The 23904-nt window shown below is 38.7% G+C and overlaps 1 pseudogene; it reads left to right on the top strand.

Annotated features, from left to right (window-relative positions):
• The first annotated feature begins 1865 nt into the window (after nt 1-1865).
• LOC110288256 (vomeronasal type-2 receptor 116-like) lies at nt 1866-19104 on the top strand (annotated as a pseudogene).
• Nucleotides 19105-23904: the final 4800 nt, after the last annotated feature.

Raw genomic sequence — 23904 nt, 5'->3', positions numbered from 1 at the left:
AGTATTCTATCTTTATTTAGTGCATTTGTTGTTCTGATTATTATGTGTCGGGAGGTATTTCTTTTCTGGTCCAGCCTATTTGGAGTTCTGTAGGCTTCTTGTATGTTCATGGGCATCTCTTTCTTTAGATTTGGGAAGTTTTCTTCTATAATTTTGTTGAAGATGTTTGCTGGTCCTTTGAGTTGAAAATCTTCATTCTCATCTACTCCTATTATCCGTAGGTTTGGTTTTCTCATTGTGTCCTGTATTTCCTGGATGTTTTGAGTTAGGATCTTTTTGCATTTTCCATTTTCCTTGATTGCTGTGCCCATGTTCTCTATGGAATCTTCTGCACCTGAGATTCTCTCTTCCATCTCTTGTATTCTGTTGCTGATGCTTGCATCTATGGTTCCAGATTTCTTTCCTAGGGTTTCTATCTCCAGTGTTGCCTCATTTTGGGTTTTCTTTATTGTGTCTACTTCCCTTTTTAGGTCTAGTATGGTTTTGTTCATTTCCATCATCTGATTGGATGTGTTTTCCTGTTTCTCTTTAAGGACTTCTACCAGTTTGGTTGTGATTTCCTGTTTTTCTTTAAGGACTTGTAACTCTTTAGCCATGTTTTCCTGTAGTTCTTTAAAGTCCCTCTTGATGTCCTCTACCATCATCATGAGATATGCTTTTAAATCCAGGTCTAGTTTTTCAGGTGTGTTGGGGTGCCCTGGACTGGCCGAAGTGGGAGTGCTGGGTCCTGATGATGGTGAGTGGTCTTGGTTTCTGTTAATAAGATTCTTACGTTTACCTCTCGCCATCTGGTAATCTCTGGAGTTGTTATAGTTGTCTCTGTTCAGAGGTTGTTCTTCTGGGGATTCTGAGTATCCTCTGTCAGCAGACCTGGGAGACAGGCTCTCTCCTCTGAGTTTCAGTGGTTAGAGCACTCCCTGCTGACAAGCTTTCCTCTTAAAGGGAAGGTGTACAGATATCTGGGGTTTGGACCTCCTCCTGGCCGAAGAAGAAGGAGGAAAACAGGACCTTTCCCAGATGCTGTGTTGCTTTGGCAGGTCACAGAAGCTGTAGGCTTCTGTGGTACACACTCTCAGCTGTGCAGACTAAGTTCCTAAGTTCAGTGGAGTCCTGGATCCAAGATGTGCTCCCTGCTCCTGAGGCAGAGGGCTCCTGTGCAGGGCAGACCACTGTCTTCCAGCTAGGAGGGTGCCGGATGTCTGTGGCCCCAAAAGGGTGCTGCCTCAGCGGCTCTGTGGCTCCCGCCTGTCCCAGAAGCTGTCTGCCTCTGTGGTCCTCAGTCTTACCTGTACAGACTAAGTTCGGCGGAGTCCCGGAGCCAAGATGGCGCTCCCTGCAGGGCAGGTCACTGTCCTCCGGCTGGGAGGGTGTCGGATGTCTGCGGCCCCAAAAGGGTGCTGCCTCAGCGGCTCTGTGGCTCCCGCCTGTCCCAGAAGCCGTCTGCCTCTGTGGTCCCCACTCTGACCTGTACAGACTAAGCTCGGCGGAGTCCCGGAGCCAAGATGGCGCCCCCTGCAGGGCAGGTCACTGTCCTCCGACTGGGAGGGTGCCGGATGTCTGCGGCCCCAAAAGGGTGCTGCCTCAGCGGCTCTGTGGCTCCCGCCTGTCCCAGAAGCTGTCTGCCTCTGTGGTCCTCACTCTAACCTGTAGACTAAGTTCGGCGGAGTCCCGGAGCCAAGATGGTGCTCTCTGCAGGGCAGGTCTCTGTCCTCCGGCTGGGAGGGTGCCGGAAGTCTGCGGCCCCAAAAGGGTGCTGCCTCAGCGGCTCTGTGGCTCCCGCCTGTCCCAGAAGCTGTCTGCCTCTGTGGTCCCCACTCTGACCTGTACCGGATTTTATGTTTCAAACATCTCCCTTAATCATAATTATGCCTTGTTTTAGAATACCAGCAAGAAGATAAGAGTTTTTCCTAGTACTGTTTTTTGCTACTGATGAAATCAACAAGAATCCTTATCTTTTACCCAACATGTCTTTGATATCCCCATTGCTTCTGGTCAGTGTGAAAAAACATTGGGAAACCTGGATAAAATATATTCAGAAAAAAACCATACTATATAATTTACTGATAATATCTGTGTATTTTATGAAACCTGTTACATAAGCCTTATAGGACCATCATGGAAAACATCTGTAAAACTGTCAATTCATCCTGGGACACCAAGGGTAAGAATATGTGACACTGGATAAGTTAACAAGTTTTTGTGTTTAAAGATTCATTTATTTAATGTAGGTGAGTACATTGTCATTGCCTTTGGACAGAACAGAAAAGGGCATCAGATCCCATTACCGGTGGTGATGAGCCAACATGTTGTTATTGGGAATTGAATTCAGGACCTCTGGAAGAGCAGTCAGTGCTCTTAACCAATGAGGCAGCTCGATAGCCCAAGTTAACAACTTTTAAATTCCATTTACATGTGCCTACAAGAAACTTGGAAAGTATGCATTTATGAGTGCACTGTTGAACACACACACACACACACATAAAAAAGAGTTCATAATAGGATCATAGATGTACTGGGAAAACAGGCAAAACTGTTTTCTAAGGCATTCAAACTTGTCAAGAATACTCTAGAATCTAATAGGAATAATGCATGATATTTATATAATAATCTTAATATGTTTAATATGAGTTGTGGAAAGTGAATAACATTACCTGTGTATCAGTCCAAATATCCTAACAATTTTATTCTTCATGTGGATGCTTCATCCTCTCTTCTACATCCTTTAGGTTTTCTTTGGACCATTTAATCCTAACCTGAGTGACCATGACCAGTTTCCCAATGTCCATCAAGTAGCCACCAAGGAAACACATTTGTCCCATGGCATTGTCTCCTTGATGCTTCATTTTAGATGGACTTGGATAGGACTGGTCATCTCAGATGATGACCAAGGTATTCAGTTTCTATCAGACTTGAGAGAAGAAATGCAAAGACATGGAATCTGTTTAGCTTTTGTTAATATGATCCCAGAAAACGTGCAGTTATACATGACAAGGACTAAGATATATGATAAACAAATTATGGAATCAACAGCAAAGGTTGTTATCATTTATGGTGAAATGAACTCTACCCTAGAAGTCAGCTTTAGAAGGTGGGAATATTTAGGTGTAAGGAAAATTTGGATCACAACCTCACAATGGGATGTCATCACAAATAAAAGATTTCAACCTTTATTTCTTTCATGGGATGGTCACTTTTGCACACAACACAGGTGAAATTGTTAAATTTAGGAATTTTATGCAAACAATGAACAGTGACAAATACCCAGTAAACATTTCTGAGTCTATACTGGAATGGGATTCTCTTAATTGTTCCATCTCTAAGAATAGCAATAAAAAGGATCATCTTACATTCAACAACGCATTGGAATGGACAGCACTGCACAATTTTGACATAGTCCTGAGTGAGGAAGGTTACAATTTGTATAATGCTGTGTATGCTGTGGCCCACACCTACCATGAACTCATTCTTCAACAAGTGGAATCTCAGCAAACGGCAGTACCCAAAGGAATATTCCCTGACTGTCAGCAGGTAAAGTTTCTTACATTTCATTATGCTTAGATATATCAATGGGATCTTTTAAATGGACCCAGAGAAACAACTGCACATTTGTTAGAGATTATTCTCTCAGTGGAAAGATTTCCACACTGCAAATCTTCCTAATGAATCTTTAACATGGATAAATATTATGCACAAGAATCACATTTGATAGGAGACAATACATTTTTATGCTATTAGTAAGCTTTGTGAAAATGTGTCTCAACATTTCACCAAATATTTTCAAAATTTAAAATAGGAGTCAAAGAGTTTTATCATAAAACCTTTAAGTGATGACTAGACTAGAATGTTTTTCTAAAGAATAATTTCTCAAGAATTGGTACATGAGCTATGATTAATAGTTACTCATTTAAATTAGTTATTTACAAAACCATAAATGATTGCAACTGCACATTTTATTAGGTTTATGTGTATCTCCTAATGTATCTGTATGTACATGAAAGACCCACAACTTACAGACATTCAGACTTTCATTTCATTTGCACATACATGCCTTCATGTTTTTAAAACTACCATTTCTAGGGAACATGCTCATACTCACACACACACACACAGTGTTACTTGCTACCTGGTAATTATATTTTCTAGCACATTTTACCATGGACATTAATATGAAGTATATTAATTTTTAATTATTCATGAGGTATATTGTGTTTTACTATAAGGAATTACATTACTACAGTTGTCTTTCTGAAATTCATTAAGAAATTATGTAAAATTCTCAATTTCCCATTCCCTTTACTGATGTGCATGTGTAAACATCTAATGATGCATCTCATTTAGGTGTCTTCCATGCTGAAGACCAGAGTATTTACTAACCCTGTTGGAGAACTGGTGAACATGAAGCATAGGGAAAATCAGTGTGCAGAGTATGACATTTTCAACATTTGGAATTTTCCACAAGGCCTTGGATTAAAAGTGAAAATAAGAAGCTATTTGCCTTGTTTCCAACAGAGCCAACAACTTCATATATCTGAAGATTTTGAGTGGGCCACAGGAGGAACAGTAGTGGGTATACCACAATTTTAATGTTTTTCAGGAAATGTAATTTTAAAATATGAGGGACAGAAGTAATAGTTCTGTGGTTAAGACCAATTGCTACTCTTGCAAAAGACCATCCTCAGTTACAAGCACCAAAATTGATAACTCTCAACTTCATATAACTTCTGGTTATAGGGAGCAAAGACCCCTGGATTCCAATCTCAATAGTGCACACATGCCTATTCATCCACAGTACAGGAATATATTTATTAAATTTATATGTATGTATAAATTTAATATATATATATATATATATATATATATATATAAAGCATGGAATTTTCTGATTCCTTGTGACTATATTTACAGCTTAATTAAGTATAGCATGTATTTATTAACAGAAATCTCTCTCAAGAAATAAGGATTTTTTAAAATTTTATATATTTCTATTGGCTACTTTAGTTATTTACATTTCAAATGCTATCCCCCTTCCTGGTTTACTCTCCTCTGTGGAGGGTTGCCTTATCTGGCATCAGTGGGAGGGAAGGCCCCTGGTCTTTTGGAGAATTGATGCCTCAGCATGGAGGAATGCTAGGGTGCTTAAGTGGGAGTGGGTGGGTGGTTTGGTAGGTCCCTTATAGAAACAGGAGTACATGGGGATGGGATGGGGGTCCCAGGTTTAATTTTAAACTTAGAAAAAATTCATTGATTTCATGAGAGTCTCATGTAACTTATTTTGTTCATATTCATTAAACAACTCTTTCTTGATTTACCCTACCTTCTCTCTCCACACAACTCAGTGTTTTTGTTTTTTTTTTTTCTCTTTTTTTGGTCCAGATTTTTTATTAGATATTTTTTTATTTACATTTCAAATGTTATCACCTTTCCTAGTTTCCCCTCTGAAAATCCCCTATCCCCTCCCCACTCCACCTGCTCCCCACCGACCCACTCCCATTCCTGATCCTGGCATTCCCCCATACTGGGGCATAGAGCCTTCACAGGACCAAGGGCCTCTCCTCCCATTGATGACCCACTAGGCCATCCTCTGTATAGCTAGATCCACAAGTTCCACCACGTGTTTTCTTTGATTGATGGTATAATTCCAAGGAGCTCTGGGGATACTGGTTAGTTCATATTGTTGTTCCTTCTATGGGGCTTCAGCATCCTTCAGGTCCCTGGGTGTTTCACTGGCTCCTTCATTGGAGACCTTGTACTCCACACAATGGATGACTGTGATCATCCACTGCTGTATTTGCCAGGCACTGGCAGAACCTCGCAGGAGACAACTATACCAGGCTTCTGTCAGCAGGCTCTTGTTGGCATCTGCCTAGTGTCTGGGTTTGGTGGTTGTTTATGGGGTGGATCCGCAATTGGGGCAGTCTCTGGATGGTCCTCCCTTCAGGCTCTGCTCCAAATTTTGTCTGTATAACTTCTTCCATGGGTATTTTGTTCCCCATTCTAAGGAGGAACAACGTATCCACACTTTGGTCTTCCTTCTTCTTGAGCTTCATGTGTTTTGCAAATTGTATTTTGGGTATTCTAAGTTTCTGGGCTAATATCCACTTATCAGTGAGTGCATATCATATGTGTTCTTTTGTGACTGCGTTACCTCACTCAGGATGATACCCTCCAGATACAGCCATTTGCCTAAGAATTTCATAAATTCCTTGTTTTTATTGCTGAGTAGTACTCCATTGTTTAAATGTACCACATTTTCTGTATACATTCTTCTGTTGAGGGACATCACGGTTCTTTTCAGCTTCTTGCTATTATAAATAAAGCTGCTGTGAACATAGTGGAGCATGTGTCCTAATTACAAGTTGGAACATCTTCTGGGTATACTCCCAGGAGAGGTATTGCTGGATTTTCCATAGTACTATGTCCAATTTTCTGAGGAACCGCCAAACTGATTTCCAGAGTGTTTGTACCAGCTTGCAATCCCACCAGCAATGGAGGAGTGTTCCTCTTTCTCCAAATCCTTGCCAGCATCTGCTGTCACATGAATATTTGATCTTAGCCTTTCTGACTGGTTTGAGATAGAATCTCAGGTATATATATATAAATATAAATATATATATATACATACACATACACACACACACACACACACACATATATATATATATATTTCATGGGAGAGAAATTGATGCCACATAAATATTACATTTTGATTAATAAGCTTAGGAAGAAAAAATTCAAATTGTTACAACCTCAATGTTACATATAAAATATTACATGATATAGTAAATGTTGTATGCCATTCAGTGCGTTGCAGGGTAACACAAAGTAATAATGTTCTTGAAACTGTTAAGTAATGCTATTTAACAGAGGAATATTTGTAACCATATCTTTTAATGTCCCACATATCAATCTGCAGGTCATTATACATATGATATATATATAAACTACACAAACATACACACATATTATATAATATTTATGTATTGCCTCAGGTTCCCTCCTCCATGTGTAGTGTGACATGTACTGTTGGATTCAGGAAAATTCATCAGAAACAAACTGTATACTGCTGCTTTGACTGTGTTCAGTGCCCAAAAAATGAGTTTTCCAATGAAACAGGTACATGCTTGCATGCAGAAGCAAAATTGCTGAATTCGAATGCCTTCCTTTTCCAAACAAGAAATATGATAAGGCCTAGATGGAAAATGAAGACCTAAAATTTCCATGTTTCAGAACTTGATAAGTAATGTCTACTTCTTTTCGACCCAGCAAATAACTTGCAATATTTTCGACAAACAATGCATTTCATTCACAATATGAAAGTTACTAATTTTATTATATGGAAAATATTTAGGAAGACATACCTGTGTAACTATTTTTTAAACAAAATATTAGGCATAGTCTATGCATATATTTGTTCTTCTTTGATTCTTTGTACAAAGAAACTTGACTACATGACCAATCCACAATCTGTTCCTCGATCATCCATCTTAGTCCCTGTCAAAGACCAGATGCTCAGGGTCACAGTTGTGGATCACCTTCCTCCCTGTCTATCACAGCACCAGGGGAATGGTCATGGTTGTTGTGGAGGTTTTCTCCATCTTGGCTTCTAGTGCAGGCTTGCTAGGATGCATCTTTCTCCCAAAAGGTTGTGTTATCTTAGACTAGATTCAAATTTTCTGCAGAAGTACAAAAATAAAATGTTTTCTTGAATCTTTAGTAATTTTAAAATGTTAGATTGTACTCATTATATGTTTTTGCTTTGTCTTAACAAAAGTACCACTAAATCATACAAAAATTTTAAGTAATATACAAAATTAGTACTTATAATGTAGGGTAGCACAGCACTGCCTAATATAATGCCAATGACTAAGCTTTAGTGGAAAATGGTCTCATTCATGTGTACATAAACCTAAACATTGAGAATAAGGAATCTTAGTTAATGAATGGCTACCATCATTTTGACCTGTAGGTTTGTGTGTAAGCCATGTTCCTAATTAATGTTTAATATGGTGGCCCTACTGCTGTGACAGTGCCACCTCTGGGAAAATTGTTCTGGGAGTTATAAGAAAGAAGACTTGGCACAGACATAAAGCCAGTAATCAGCATTATTACATGTGCTCTCATTGAATGTCTGCATCCAAGTTCTTATCTTGACTTCATTCTATTAACTGTGACCAAGGTACATAGGGAAATAAGACTTTTCTCACATGGGTCTTTTGACCATCGTGTTTTAATACAGCTACAGAATATAAGACATCAGCAAAATGTTAAACTGCCTTGGTTGGGATTTGGAATATAACAGATTACTGATGCAATAGAAGACACTGATTTGAAAGAGAAACAAGAATGAATATTAGTAGAGTGTGGAGCATAGTTACAGTGTGGCATATTGTTGATGGCCATCACAGAAGCCTGAGATTTTGTAATAGCTTCATAATGTACTATGAAAATATTCAGAATATCAGGTAACATACTAAGAAGAGTATAATCTGTGGGATTCAGATTGTGCCTGCTGTATAATGCTCTTGAACTTTATGTGAAAACACACCATTTCATTATAAAATTAATGTGTTTCAATCACAGGGGTGAATTGTATTGGAAAAAATTCACACACAAGACCTATATCCCAATAAGATCAGTGAAGTCTATGAATATATAAACAACTCTAGATGAATGACTTCATAAATGTTATCAAAATAGGAACAATTAAGGATTATTTGATTTGATATTACACACACATATGCACATACAAACGCAAACACATAATCATTTCTGAACATTAGTTGTTAGTGTTATTTTCTCTCAAAATATTGTTTGTTGCTTTTATATTTAACTGTTATTTTTTAGTTTATTTTTGATGGTATGATTTAATTGGTTTTTCTTTATATTTCCTGTCCCCAGAACACCACTTATAGCCCCTCCTAACTCTCCAAAAGTGCACATGGCCTCTTATTTCACTAATGCTTAATGAATGCATATATGTATTTATATATACATATACATTTTGAAATATAAATTTTAGAGACCTTGTAAAATTACATGTTTTTGAGTTCTTATGGCTCATTATTTGGTATCACCTGGCTAATATTTCTTCTGTTCCCTGACTATGACGACATCCTCCATTCCCAGATTAACACTTTCCAGTAAATGGTTGTGTAGGCAGGAAGCTTTGCAAGCTTACTTACTTCCATGCTGCCATGCAGAGTGCAGTGTTCCTTCTTCATGTCATATTTTGTGGGTCTATTGGTAAGACTTCATGGCCTACCTATGCTACTTCTAGAAGATTTATGTTCACAGGCAGTTTCCTCATCCTTTGACTTGCAAGATCTATCCAACCATCTTCTTTACTTTTCCCTAAGCCATGAATGAGGGAAATTTTTGTAAGAGTATACTCTTCATTGTTTCTTTCAACTAACTACTCTGGCAATAATTATCACTCTATCACAACATCTTTAAAAGTAAGAAGATTGAAAGGAACTCTGACATCATTTTCTCAGGAAAACCCCTAAAATCTAACTGTGCTTTTAATCTGGTTCATTGGAATTTGATGCACTTATCTGCCTGGGTGTAGGCATCAAATGTCACTTCTTACAAAAATAAATTTAAGAAAATTACAGTGAAGTGCAAATACCTGATAATCAATAACTATTAATTGCTCCATTTCAAATAAAGGACCTTGGAGTACCTAAAGGTATAGAGATGCAAATTCAGACAAATTCTTTCATGCTTTAGCTGCTTATTTTCAATTTTCCTAGCATGTAAGTCAGAATCAATATTAAATTTTCAAAATTCTTAGTGCAATGAAAAGGTAGAACCTAATGTAACATGATTCATCACTAATACTGACTATGTCTTTCACTGATTAATATTAAATCATTTCAGTTCATCTTGACCATTATTCAGTGTTCTAATTTCAAGACTAATAATCTATTTTGAAAATTTTAAAGAAATTCAACAGGCATGTAAGGCAGAACTTGCAGCAAGCAAAATGGAGTGGTAGATTATAGAATCTATATGTAGAATAGTAAGAAACTGAGTACTACTGCAGCCCTCCATGCTGTCAGTCACTGAGGGAGGAAGTTGTTTTGAGGCTGAGGTGTTTAAAAAACATGCTGAATCCAGACCTGAGCCCTGATACCTCCCACAAGCCCTCTAGCTCTACCTCTGTTGCTGTGCTTCTGAAAACAATGGAGATGATACAACAACACACTCCTTTGGATTATGAGATATGTGCCTGGCACACATGAGACACCAGTGTCTGCTCAGTGTGTCCTCAGTGAGTACCTGGATACCTGGGTAAATCCTAGTACAGATGAGGATTTTCCTGGTAACTCTTGAATTTTCAAACTGACAAGTCAAGGAGCAATAGAGAAATAGGAGAGACATGTGATCTGTATATTGGTGGCATGGAGCTGAAAAGCCACTGGGACACTAGAGTTGTTAACGAAGGAAGACCAGTGTGACAGCACAGTCCTCATACAGAGGCATGATTAGATGTTCCACAGACCCTCTGCTCATATTAGCTGGTTTCTCTCAAGCTCTAACGGAACTCACTTCCATTACCTTCAAACCTCTCATTTCCCAACTATGGTGCCTGCAGGATCACTCCACAGAGCTATCCAGACTAACTTCACTTCCTATATTCTAACAGTATTTTCTTTCAGTTTTATTTATTTTATCTCTGTGAGTACACTGTCGCTGTCTTCAGACACACCAGAAGAGAGAGCATCAGATCCCAATAAAGATGGTGGTGAGCTATTGTGTGGGTGCTAGGAATTGAACTCAGGACCTTTGGAAGAGCAGTCAGTGCTCTTAACCACTGAGCCATCACCACAGGCACCTAAGTTCAGTTTCTAAACTCAACTTTAATATAGGAAATTTTTAAATGTGTCAGGTGGCATGATTTGAAAAATATCAAATTACTAAAGCCCCAAAGACAAACAGACAATAGAAGACATCCACAGAGAATTCAGAAAGGAACTTAAATAATTTTAATTTTTGAGAGAAAATAGCGAAACAGGTGAATATAACGGAGATTTTTAACTATTGCAATCTTTAAAAAGCACACATACACTAGTGTACACACACGAATCAGAAACCACAAGATCTGAAAGTAGGAACTCATGAAATGGGTTCAACAGAACAGGAGGAGAAGAAAAAAGTGAAGGACTCTGTGTACCAAATTAGAAGAGGCCTCAAGAGAAAAGGCCAGAATGAAATGAAAGGCCAGCAAAGACTGTGAGAGATGGAGGAGACAGGCAGGTGAACATCCTTATACTTGAAACCCACATGAAAAGGCAAAAGTAATAGATGCACTATGAAAATAGGTGTGGGAACTTATGAAACTGAAAGATCTCAGTGTGGTCAGAGGAGGGTGCTGTGGGAGGCCACACCAAGGGCACCACAGTCCAAGTGCTAAAGACCCATCCCCAGAGCCTTCTCTAAAATCACCAATTCACTTCTGGATATTGCAGATAATGTATTAATATAATCCTTGATATTTATTTTTTAAATTCTCTTTAGTGATATGATTTTGTTATATGCTTATTTTTTGTTATGGAATGTTATGAGCCCCTTTAAATTCTATTCAAAGCCAAATCTAGCTTTAGTTCCATTTGCTGTGTGAACACACCAAGGAAAGTTCAGATATGCCTATGTTGTTTGGCTGTTGTTAACAGACTCTTATGTTCTCACATCCTTGCTCCACTGAAATAAAAATCCTACCAAGCCAGTGAAAATCCTAAGCTATCCAGACTATATAAATGATGGCAAAAGCAGTATCAAACATATCAATAAAAGAGTGATAATCAGAAATATCCTCCCTAAATAAATCTTTTAAAAAAGAAAGGAATATACTCCCATCTTAATGTTGAAGTTAATTGTAAAATGCAAATGGACATCTAAAATGACCTGGAATCTGTGAAAACTTGACTGTGTCCCAAAGCCCCATAGATACAGTAAGAGCACATATGAGCTGTGTGCTTTGTCTCCTTCCATACCTTAACACTGGGTCTCTCACGTAAATGTACACATTCAGAAAGTTGAGGAGATGAGCCAGTCATCAAAGGATGTTTTTCTCATTAAGGCTAAACACATACCACAAATATACTGCAAAATCTACTACTTTACAGACAGAGAAAATACTTTAAAGTCACTTTGACTGTTTAATAGCTGGTGACTCTGAGCCATTTCAGTTATCAGGGGACAAAGTGTCCCTGGACAGAAAAGCACCTGGTATGTCCCTGACTTCCTGCAGGTGTTTTTTCAAGGTTGGTTCCCACTTCCTGACTTTGTCTCTAATGTAACAAACATGGTGTCTGAGTTCCTGCTCTAAGTGTGATGGACAAGTAGGCATGCCTTCACCTCTAATCCCTTAAGGAATGGAAAGATATTTGAGGAGCACAGGCCTATGCTGGAAGTGAAGAGAGGGACAATACAGGACTTGACAACTAAAGGAACTACAGCAAGCCCAGCATAAGAAAGCCTTGTCTGGAAACTCCTATGGTACATTCTGTGTATTCCAAGTTGTTTCCCTTAGATTTACTTAACAGTGCTCCTTACCAATAAATTACAGATTGTTCTGTGTGGAAAGAAACTGAAGACAACATTAATGGTACATAGGAGGCCAGGGTATTCCTCTGGTCTAGTGAGGTCCTTGGAGATCTTTTCTCATTTCTTTTTCGTCTTTGAAATAAAAAGGCTTATTTTTTTTTTGTTGTTTTTGATTCTCTGTGTATTTTGGAGGGAGCAGTATAAGTGCATAGCTGTGGTTCCCTGCTGTGGCCAGAAAGTATCAGATCATGAGGAGCAGCAATTTCAGGTGCTGGGCAGTAAACTCCATTACTCTGGAAAAGCAAGCAAGAGCTCAACCATGGAGCCTTCTCTCTCGCCTCACTTTTCTTTTCATCCTTCCTTTCATTTTCTAAAAACGAAGCAGTTAGTTACTTCTAAAATGCAAACACTGGGACACAAGGCTTGTTAGGAAGACTAAAGATTGTTCATAAAAACAGACTACTAAAGAAAAAACACTGCAGGGCATGGAGAACACATGAGTATTCCCTTCCTTTGAAAGGGGTTCTGATAGTATCTGATCCCCCTGCATAAGTACAGCATGACTTTTAAGTACAAAAGAAAAGTGGCATATTAAATAAATATTGCTCAATCTCCAGTAAGACAGACCTCATTCCTTACTCTATTAGAGATCTCTCTGCACCCAGCAGTGCCCTGGATTTGGAGCTCTCAGGAGCAGAAACCTAATTCAAGGATTCAAATATTAGTGATTTGCTGAGGAAAGGCTCCCAGAAGGAAGGGTAGATACTGAGAAGCAAACTCAGATCCACTGACACCCATCCTGAATTCTTGCGGGAGCATAGGAACATGGCATAACAACTGACCTATGACCCAGAAATTCCACTCCTAATTTATAACCCAGAGAACTGAAAGAGGGCCCTACACAGAACCTTAGGTGCCAATGTACACAGCAACAGTCAATAGTCATAGAAGAAGATAGGTAAATGCATGGACAAAATTAAGAATTTTGGGGGACTGGAGAGATGGCTCAGCGGTTAAAAGAGCAACTGCTCTTCCAAAGGTCCTGAGTTCAATTCCCAGCAACCACATGGTGGCTCACAACAATCTGTAATGAGATCTGACGCCCTCTTCTGGTGTGCATGAAGATAGAGACTGTGTACTCATATATTAAATAAATAAAATTTAAAAAAAAGATGTTAAAAAATTAAGAATTTTGACCATTGGAATCTTTAAGAAACAAATATGCATATAAAACTGGGAAGCACAATATCTGAAACTAGTAACACATGGAGTGGATTCCATAGAAAACAGCAAGAAGAGATTAGTAAAGGAGGCTGTATTACCAAAGTAGAATAGCCCTCAAATACAAAAGGAATGTGAGATCAGACAAAAAGTGTAAGAGCTATGGAAAAGTGTTTGCTTTACTACACGTGTTTGGAAGCTCTTGCCACGCTGTGAGCATAGGAGCAAAGCACCTTGTTCCACAGGTGAAAGTGTGTGGAAACCTCTGTCCCAGAATTTGATTGCTCAGTCTAGACTGACCCTCTCCCAAATTTTCTCCTCCCATAACTAATGCCTCCCTTCTGACATCTGCTGGCCACACAGGGCATGACAGCTCACTTCTTTTTTCCAGCTTGCCTGAGGCATGGAGTGGAGTGGCATGTAGTTAGGGATAGAGGAATCTGGACAAAGGCAAGCAGAAATTACCCTCCACTTCTGGTAATGCAACATTACTGTAATGCTGGTATTTTAAAATGAAGATCACACTGGCATTCATCAATTCAAAATTCTGCATTCAGCAATAACTTTAGTGAAGCAAAACCACGTATCTAAACACTATTCTTGACTTATCATATTATCCATAGGCCTAGAAATTAATTTTTAAAAGAGGAATAAAATGGCTCCTGCTCTCTATTGCCTCAAATGTTTTAGCTGAATGCAAATTTTGTTACCAATATGCATGCACAAAAGCAAACATACTGACAAGGGCAGTTCCATGGGAGCTGCTGTTGGAATGAAAATTTAAAAGGTCTACAAAAATCAGTTGTGGCCACTGACAGAGGAGTGGCACTCTAACCATCCCAGCAAGCCTCAGGGGAGGGGCAGGATTTGGAGATAGAAAAAATATTGACCCTGATTCCTTACAAAGCAAGGCACTCTCAACAGGGAAGATGCAGCAAGAACCAGTTGTTTCTGAGAATGGCAAACACACAACAAATTTCTAGTGGTCATGTATTTGGAAAGTTATTGTCCTCATTCAAAAAATGTGTTGGTTTTTTCCACGACCCTTCAATTACCTCAGCAGAAGTACTTTGTCACCTTGTTGGCCCTACTACCTAAATTGTCTAATGTTCCAATATACTTGAAAAATAATGTGTTCTGCTGTCAGTAGACTCTGTTGGTCCTGCAGTGCTTCTGTTTCCTTGTTGATTTTATCCACTCTATCTGAGCTAACAATCCAGAATGGCATATCGTTTACTTCTTAACTTACCAGGAACATTATGCTCAAAATTATTTTCTCATAGACTGCATTATAATTGGGTTTTTTAAGTCCATTCCTGCCGGGTGGTGGTGGCGCACAGCTTTAATCCCAGCACTTTGGAGGCAGAGGCAGGTGGATTTCTGAGTTCAAGGCCAACCTGGTCTACAAAGTGAGAAACCTATACAGAGGCTATACAGAGAAACCCTGTCTCAAAAAAAAAAAGTCCATTCCTACAATCTTTGTCTAATCCTTGTTTAGACTATATTACATGCCATATACTTATTAATAGCAGAAATTGTGCTTGACACTTCATTAGTTTCCTGTTCTTTTTTGTCTTTTGGTTTCCATTTCCTATCTACCTGTGGTTTGTTTGGATGTTATATATTTTATTCCACTTTATCTATAATGGTTTTCATTATTTGGTTTTATTACTTATTAATACCTCCTAGTGTGACTTACTTTGCCATTTTAAGAGGAACATAAAGCCTTAGCTCTACCATTTGTAATTGGCTTAAATATTATCTCCACATACTCTGAGAAGCACAGCATTGTTAAAATTTATGCTCTCAAATTTTAGCACCTTTAAACTGTCACTTTAAAAAGTGGAGAATTGCAAGTATGATGGTGTGGGGCCAGCACTCGGGAGGCAGAAGCAGGCAGAATTCTGTGAGGACAGTCTAGTCTACATAGTGTATTCAAAGACAGTCAAAGATACATAGTGAGACTACGGGATTAAAGGAGTAGACTACCATTCCTGGGTAAGATTTCTTTTGCCAGGGATCTTGTACCAACAAGATCAGGTACTAAGGTGGTTCACAGCATCCAATCAAGGCCAAAGACTGATGGCCTCTGACCTTTAACACCCTCTTACTGTTCTGAAGTTGAGAAGCTGATGGCTTCTGGAAATTTAACTCTCACTCTTCTGAGGGCTCTGGCAATTTAATTCTCTCTTGGCTATTCTGGGGCAAAAAAGGTGATGGATGACTCTTGGCAATTTTACAGGGAAAGAGGGAGGGAAGAGAGGGAGATGATGTTGATCTGTAGGAAATTTGCCCAATAGCATGGGTTGATGACCAGGAATCATTATTCTATGTACTACTGGAAAGAAGGGCTTATCAACAGTGAAAACCAATCCTGATACAAAGTCTCTGGGGCTGTGCCTCTCCAGAGTCCACCCACTGCAACCATGCAAAACACTGAGCCCTCTCCAGGAAACCCACTTGCTTGCATTGTTTTTCATAATGGCTTCTATTATTCTTTTACCTCTATCCTTGAGTTTCTTTTTTTTAATTTATATTTATTTATACATATTTATTTGATAAATTTGATGAGCACACTGTAGCTGCCTTCAGACATACCATAAAAGGGTATCAGATCCCATTCTAGATGGTTGTGAGCCACCATGTGGTTGCTGAGAATTGAACTCAGGACCTCTGAAAGAGCAGTCAGTGCTCTTAACCTCTGAGCCATCTCTCCAGCCCCTATTCTTGATTTTCTAAATCTTAAATTTCCATTGATCTAAGAGTACCCCCAAGGATGTTTTGTTGTACAAAGGATTATGTTTACCATTCTTTCTGTTTTGAAGCATTTGGCACCACTTGCTGGTGTTTCTGCTCCTAATGTCATTTATCCTCACTGACTGTAAGTCATGACCTACTTCTCCCCTAATATTTCTTAGTTTTTCTGGCCTTTAATTTTTGAAATTGCGATGTACACGGAGATGGACATTTTAGAGGTTCATTCTAAGGCTTATGGAGGCATTTTCACAACTAAATACTTTCAGGCACCTGTATCTTATTGAAATGAAACAAACATCAAATAAATAAAACTAGCAAGCACAAATAGTTGAACTAAAATAATAAATGGCCTTTATTTTCCTTTTAACAGAAAAAATTTAAACAATACTAGTGTTAGTTCTACTTTGAAGATCTGTTAGAACTATATACTGAATACTTCTGCCTCAGGGCTTGTTTGTTTGTTTGTTTGGTTGGTTGGTTGGTTGGTCCACATTTTACTCTACCTTGTTCTTGAGTTTAATGTGTTTTGCAAATTGTATCTTGAGTATTCTAAGTTTTTGGGCTAATATCCTCCTATCAGTGAGTGCATATCATGTGAGTTCTTTTGTGATTGGGTTACCTCACTCAGGATGATGACCTCCAGATCCATCCTTTGCCCAAGAATTTAATAAATTCATTGTTTTTAATAGCTGAGTAGTACTCCATTGTGTAAATGTACCACATTTTCTGTATCCATTCCTCTGTTGAGGGGTATCTGGGTTCTTTCCAGCTTCTGGCTATTATAAATAAGGCTGCTATGAACATAGTGGGGCAAATGTCCTTATTACAAGTTGAAACTTCCTCTGGGTATATGCCAAGGAGAGGTATTGCTGGATCTTTTGGTAGTACTATGTCCAATTTTCTGAGGAACCTCCACACTGATTTCCAGAGTGGTTGTACCAGCTTGCAATCCCACCAGCAATGGAGAAGTGTTCCTCCTTCTCCACATCCTTGCCAAAATCTGCTGTCATCTGAATTTTTTATCTTACCCATTCTGACTGGTGTGAGATTGAATTTCAGGGTTGTTTTTATTTGTATTTCCCTGATGACTAAGGATGTTGAATATTTTTTCAGGTGCTTCTTAGCCATTTGGTATTCCTCACTTGAGAATTCTTTGCTTAGCTCTGTACACGATTTTTAATAGGATTATTTGATTTCCGGGAATCCAGCTTCTTGAATTCTTTATATATGTTAAATGTTAGTCACCTTTCAGATTTAGGATAGATAAAGATCCTTTCCCAATCTGTTGGTGGCCTTTTTGTCTTATTGACAGTATCTTTTGCCCTACAGAAGCTTTGCAATTTATGAGGTCCCAATTGTCTATTCTCAATCTTATAGCACAAGCCATTGCTGTTCTGTTCAGTAATCTAGCCTGTGCCCATATCTTAGAGGCTCTTCCCAAATTTCTTTTCTATAAGTTTCAGTGTCTCTGGTTTTATGTGGAGTTCCTTGATCTACTTAGACTTGGCTTTTTTTTTCTTTTTTTTTTTTTTTTTTTTTGTTTGTTTGTTTGTTTTTGTTTTTTTGTTTTTTGTTTTTTTTGAGACAGGGTTTCTGTGTATAGCTCTGGCTGTCCTGGAACTCACTTTGTAGACCAGTCTGGCCTTGAACTCAGAAGTATGCTTGCCTCTGCCTCCCGAGTGCTGGGACTAAAGGCATGCACCACCACACCTGGCTTTAGACCTGAGCTTTTTACAAGGAGATAAGAATGGATCAATTCCCATTCTTATACATGATAACCACCAGTTGAGCCAGCATCATTTGTTGAAAATGCTGTCTTTTTTCCACTGGATGGTTTTAGCTGCTTTGTCAAAGATCAAGTGACCATAGGGGTGTGGGTTCATTTTTTGGTCTTCAGTTCTGTTCCATTAATCTACATGTCTGTCACTGTACCTCTACCATGCACTTTTTAATCATAATTGCTCTGAAGTACAGATTTAGGTCAGGCATGGGGATTCCACCAGAGGTTCTTTTATTGTTGAGAATAGTTTTTGCTATCCTAGGTTTTTTGTTATTCCAGAAGAATTTGCCAATTGTCCTTGCTAACTCTGTGAAGAATTGAGTTTCAATTCTGATGGGGATTGCACTGAATCTGTAGATTGCTTTTGGCAAGATAGCCATTTTTACTATATTGATCCTGCTGATCCATGAGCATGGGAGGTCTTTCCATCTACTGAGATCTTCTTTGATTTTTTTTCTTCAGAGACTTGAAGTTCTTATCATACAGTTCTTTTACTTCCTTAGTTAGAATCACGCCAAGGTATTTTATTTTATTTCTGACCACTTTGAAAGGTGTTGTTTCCCTAATTCCATTCTCGGCTTGTGTCCCAGTCTCCCATCCGGTGGGTACAAGAACGACTCTGACACCAAGGCGGGTTCACGCAGCAACTTCTTTTACTTCTGGCTTTTTCCTTTAAAGCTCTCTTCCCCAGCAACTTTTTCTACTACCTCTTGCAGCAAGGGCTAAAGTACTACTATTACAACAGCTTCTCTTACTATTACTTCTACTCACGGCAAGGGCCAAAACTATATTTGTGACGACTCACCTCCTTCTTCCTCCACCCCACCTAATCCAATCAGAATTCACACACACTCCAGGCACAAGCTCAGGTCGTTCACAGATAGGCTGACAGGTCCCAATCACAAGGAACAGTCCAGCCTGGCAGGCAGCCCACACATGCAGCCTCACTGCACATGCTCGAGCAAGGCAGTAAACAAGTGGGTTTCACGGGGCCTGAGGCCACACCCGCTTCCCTCATCTCCCCCTTTTTGTTTTATTAGTAGCTCTGGGATCAGTATCTGTCTTAGGTTGCCCCGATCCGTACCATATCCTTACCTGTCATGGGAGTGACAAACTCACTTTTGTCATGCTGTCTTAGGTTAGTATGCACATGTGAGGATCTTACCCGTCATTGATTACTAATCCAGCATGTTGAGCCAACATTGGGGGGATGCTCCTCCTTCCAAGGCTGCCATAGCACGCAAATATCTTCAACACATAAAGTCAGGCCTAATAGAATCACACCAGACTTTTCACCAGAGACTATGAAAGCCAGAAGACCCTGGACAGAGGTTATACAGACCCTATGAGAACACAAATGCCTGTCCAGGTTACTCTACTGAGCAAAACTCTCCATAACCTTAAATGGATAAACCAAGCTATTCCATGACAAAACCAAATTTATACAATTTCTTTTCAAGAATCCAGCCCTTCAAAGGATAATAAAGGAAAAGATGCAACACAAGGAGGGAAATGATGCCCTAGAAAAAGCAAGAAAGTAATCCTTCAACAACCCAACAGCCTGACTTTATGTGTTACTTGACATTTTTCTCTTACTCATTTTAATAGTCTTTATTTATTTAATGCATTTGTTATTCTGATTATAATGTGTCAGAGGGAATTTATTTTCTGGTCCAGTCTATTTGGAGTTCTATAGGCTTCTTGTATGTTCGTGGGCATCTCTCTCTTTAAGGTAATGAAGGTTTTTTTTATAATTTTGTTGAAGATATTTGCTGGCCATTTCAGTTCAAAATCTTCATTCTCATCTACACCTATTATTCATTGGTTTGCTCTTCTCATTGTGTAATGTATTTCCTGAATGCTTTGAGTTAGGATCTTTTTGCATTTTGCATTTCCTTTGATTGTTGTGTCTATGTTTTCTATGGAATCTTCTGCACCTGAGATTCTCTCTTCCATCTCTTGTATTCTGTTACTGATGCTCACATCTATGGTTCCTGATTTCTTTCCTAGGATTTCTACCTCCAGAGTTGTCTCCCTTTCTGTGTTCTTTATTGTTTCTACTTCCATTTTTAGATCATGGATGATTTTGTTCAATTCCATGGTTTCATTGTGTTTTCCTATAATTCTTTATGGGATTTTTGTGCTTCCTCTTTAAGGACTTCTACCTGTTTAGCAGTGTTCTTCTGTATTCCTTTAAGTGAGTTACTAATGCCCTTCTTAAATTCCTCTACCAGTATCATGAGATATGATTTTAATCTGAATCTTGCTTTTGTGATGTGTTGGGGTATCCAGGACTGGCTGAGGTGGGAGTGCTTGATTCTGATGATGGTGAGCGGTCTTGGTTTCTGTTAGCAAGATTATTTCATTTGCCTTTTGCCATCTGGTAATCTCTGGTGCTATATGTTCTAGCTGTCTCTGGCTGCAGCTTATTCCACCTGTGATTCTATTAGCCTCTGTCAACACTACTGGGAGTCCAACTCTCTCTTGAGTCCCAGTGGTCAGAGAACTCTCTGCAGGCAAGCACTCCTCTTGCAGGGAAGGTGCACAGAGGTCTGGGTCTCAGCTCGGCCTCCTGGCTGAAGATGAAGGCGATAGTGACCCTGTCCAAGAAGCTCTGTTGCTTCTGCTGCCCTTGCATGCTCTCCTGCCCAGACTTGTTTCTGAGAGACCCAGGATACAAGATGGAGCTCTCACCTGCATCCTAGGGTCAGAGCCCTCCCTGGAGGCCGAATCTCCTCTGGCAGGAAAAGTGCCCAGACGTCTGGGTCTCATCTCTGCTGCCTGGCTGAGGATGTAGACCCAAAGTGACCCTGTCCAAGAAGCTCTGTTGCTTCTGTAGCCCATAACCTCTCCTGCACGGACTGGTCTCTAAGAGACCTGGGATACAAGATCCCAATGTTCTTTTTCTATAAAAATGACAGAACTATATCTTCATATAAGCTTTAGAATCCATTTTCCAAAGAAAATATTTTTCTGAACTAGCAAGCTGGTCCCTCATCTCTTTCTGACTTACTTTGCTGCTGGCTCTGAGTCTTTCCTTATGGTAATTTTCAAATATATAGAGTCGATGTCAGATTACAAACCATTATTAATAACTTTGTATAATTTTGTGGTAATACATTGCTATATCACGTGAGTAACTTAATATCTGAAGCAAAGACTCAAGTTGACAACTTAGGTGTGTTAACATTTAAATACTCAATTTTCATGGGAAAAGCCATTGAGAAAGAGTCTGTTTTTGAACTTTCAATAGTGTAGAACTTGATAGGTAGACAGGATTGGCCTCAAACTCAAAAATAACCCCTGTCTTGCCTTCTGATTGCTAAAGTTAAAGGAATGTGTCAACATGCTAGGTTGCATTTATCATTAAAGAAAAGAGTAATTCATAGTAAGGCAGGATATCATAGAGAGCCCTGGAAGGAATTGAACCCACAATCATCCTGTCTCAGCATCTTCCTTTGTTCAGGATCACATGCATTTTCTACATGCTCCATTATGACTCATCTTGACTATATTGTTGGTGACTTTTTCAAGCTTAGTTCATATTTTCATTGTGCCCCTTTCTAAATAGAATCACAGAAGTTAAGAGATACTGAATATCAAATAAACCAATATTTTGATTCATTTCCTATAAGAAACATGATATATTAATTCCTATCTATGCACAAGTCCTCTTTGTTTTCTCAAATGAAAGTCAGCCTATGTCATCCATTCCCATTTTTTAAATCTGACAGACTTGGTGAATGCTCATTTTGTGGACATGTTAACTTTGTTATTCACTTTTACATGTATTGGAGAGAATTCTTGAGAACTGCCACACAGAACAAGTGGAACTGAAGTTATAAAACATACAAATAAAATAGAGCAAACACAGCCTGTCCTAATGCCTATGTTCTACTTGAAGAAGGCTAGACAATGATAATTAGCTGAGATCTCTGACTTTTATGGAAATACAAAACCCACAGTATATACAATAAGAGGGAAGCCATCTAAGGCACTTTCAAGTGCAGACCCTTAGCAATGTCACATACCTGCTACAGAAATCCCAACTCAGTGTCTAGAACATAGGCAAAAAGGACAATATTCTGTATTTATCCTCAGCAGCCTTGTTCACCAATGTTATTCCTTTCATCCCCTAATTATTGGTAACTGTCTTGTTTATACTGTGAATGTATCAGAGGTATTTGAGAAGGGGTATTGACAGCACTGTCTCTATGTGATGGGCCTTTATTTCATGCTTTGTAAAAACTTTAATGTCATCAATGATCACCTCATTTTGTGCAGTCAAAACTTAAGTTTCAATCTGTACTGGAAACTTAAGTTTCAATCTGTACTGTGCTGAAAATATAGGATATGTTGGTACTAACTCAAGGAGTTCTCCGAGGGGCAATGAGAATGACTATAGGAAAGATAGAAAAGAAAACTCAGAAACTCTGTGAGAAATCAGAGAGGGTTTTCCAGTCAATACAGTGGCTTGCTTGTGTTTAATTCTCTTAGTCTTTACATACTTCTTGGTAAACAAAGACACAGCTAACAGAAACAATTTGCTAGAAAATACATAAGACATTTCATCTCAACCCAAAAGTCTCTACTCTTTCCACTAAGGTCAAGAGAATCTTCACTCCCCTAGCCTTACTCCCAGGTGTACATCCTCTTATTGTTCCATGACTCAGAAGTCCAGGAAAAATGATGGGTATCCTTACGATGTCTGTTTCCAGACCTCCAGTTCTGTATGTTTCAGGAGCCATAAATCAGATGGAGGTGCATATTACCACCAAGTATACAAAAAGTAGAGCCTATCTCAAGAAGACACTCAACTTATCCAATCATTAGGTCTGCAAAACTTCTGAAAATTACTTAAACTGACAAAGTCATAATTCAACCAAAGTATGAAACAAATTCTTATTCATAGTAACTAAGAGAGTACAATAAACTCCATACCAAGATTTTATTATAAGCTAGTGACATAACAACCATTCAAACAATGGAGTTAAAGACTCCAGTTAATTCAGTGTGGATAGTATGGGCAAAAATATAAGATAGTTCAAAAAATACAAACCAAATCCAATACTCCATCTGTGTCACTCACTGTAATCTAACCAAGTTACAAAAATTAGCATAACAGACATACATCTGTGTTCTTACAATGTAATCCAAGACAGAACTATTTCAAAACAAATACCAACTAGACATGAATGAAAATTATAAAGTATATACTAACACTAGCATTAAAATTCTCTCTCCTAAATGACATCTAAATTCTTTCATTCCTTTGAGTAAATGCACAAAATTGTTCTCAATCATATTAATGAAGTAAGAACAAACATAAACTAAGGAAATGTTTCATCAAATGGCACTGAGTGCCAGGGACTGATTACAGGTAAGAGATCAGCATAGTAACTGAGTGAATGTCTGCACAAGTTCTGATATTAGACAGGATAAGTGTTGAATCTCTACAATTCCAGGCATTTTTGGATTTAGCATAATGAAATGTTCTCTGGATGACTAGAATCACCGGAAGCTTAAGGAGATTTTGTAAATATGACTAGCATACAATACTATATGAACAACAGAAAGAATGCTCACTCCTGGCTCAA

This window comes from Mus caroli, unplaced genomic scaffold (genome assembly GCF_978045245.1).
Source record: "Mus caroli unplaced genomic scaffold, Mus_caroli_1 scaffold_4, whole genome shotgun sequence".
Taxonomy (NCBI): domain Eukaryota; kingdom Metazoa; phylum Chordata; class Mammalia; order Rodentia; family Muridae; genus Mus; species Mus caroli.
This window is presented reverse-complemented; position numbering and strand designations above follow the sequence as displayed.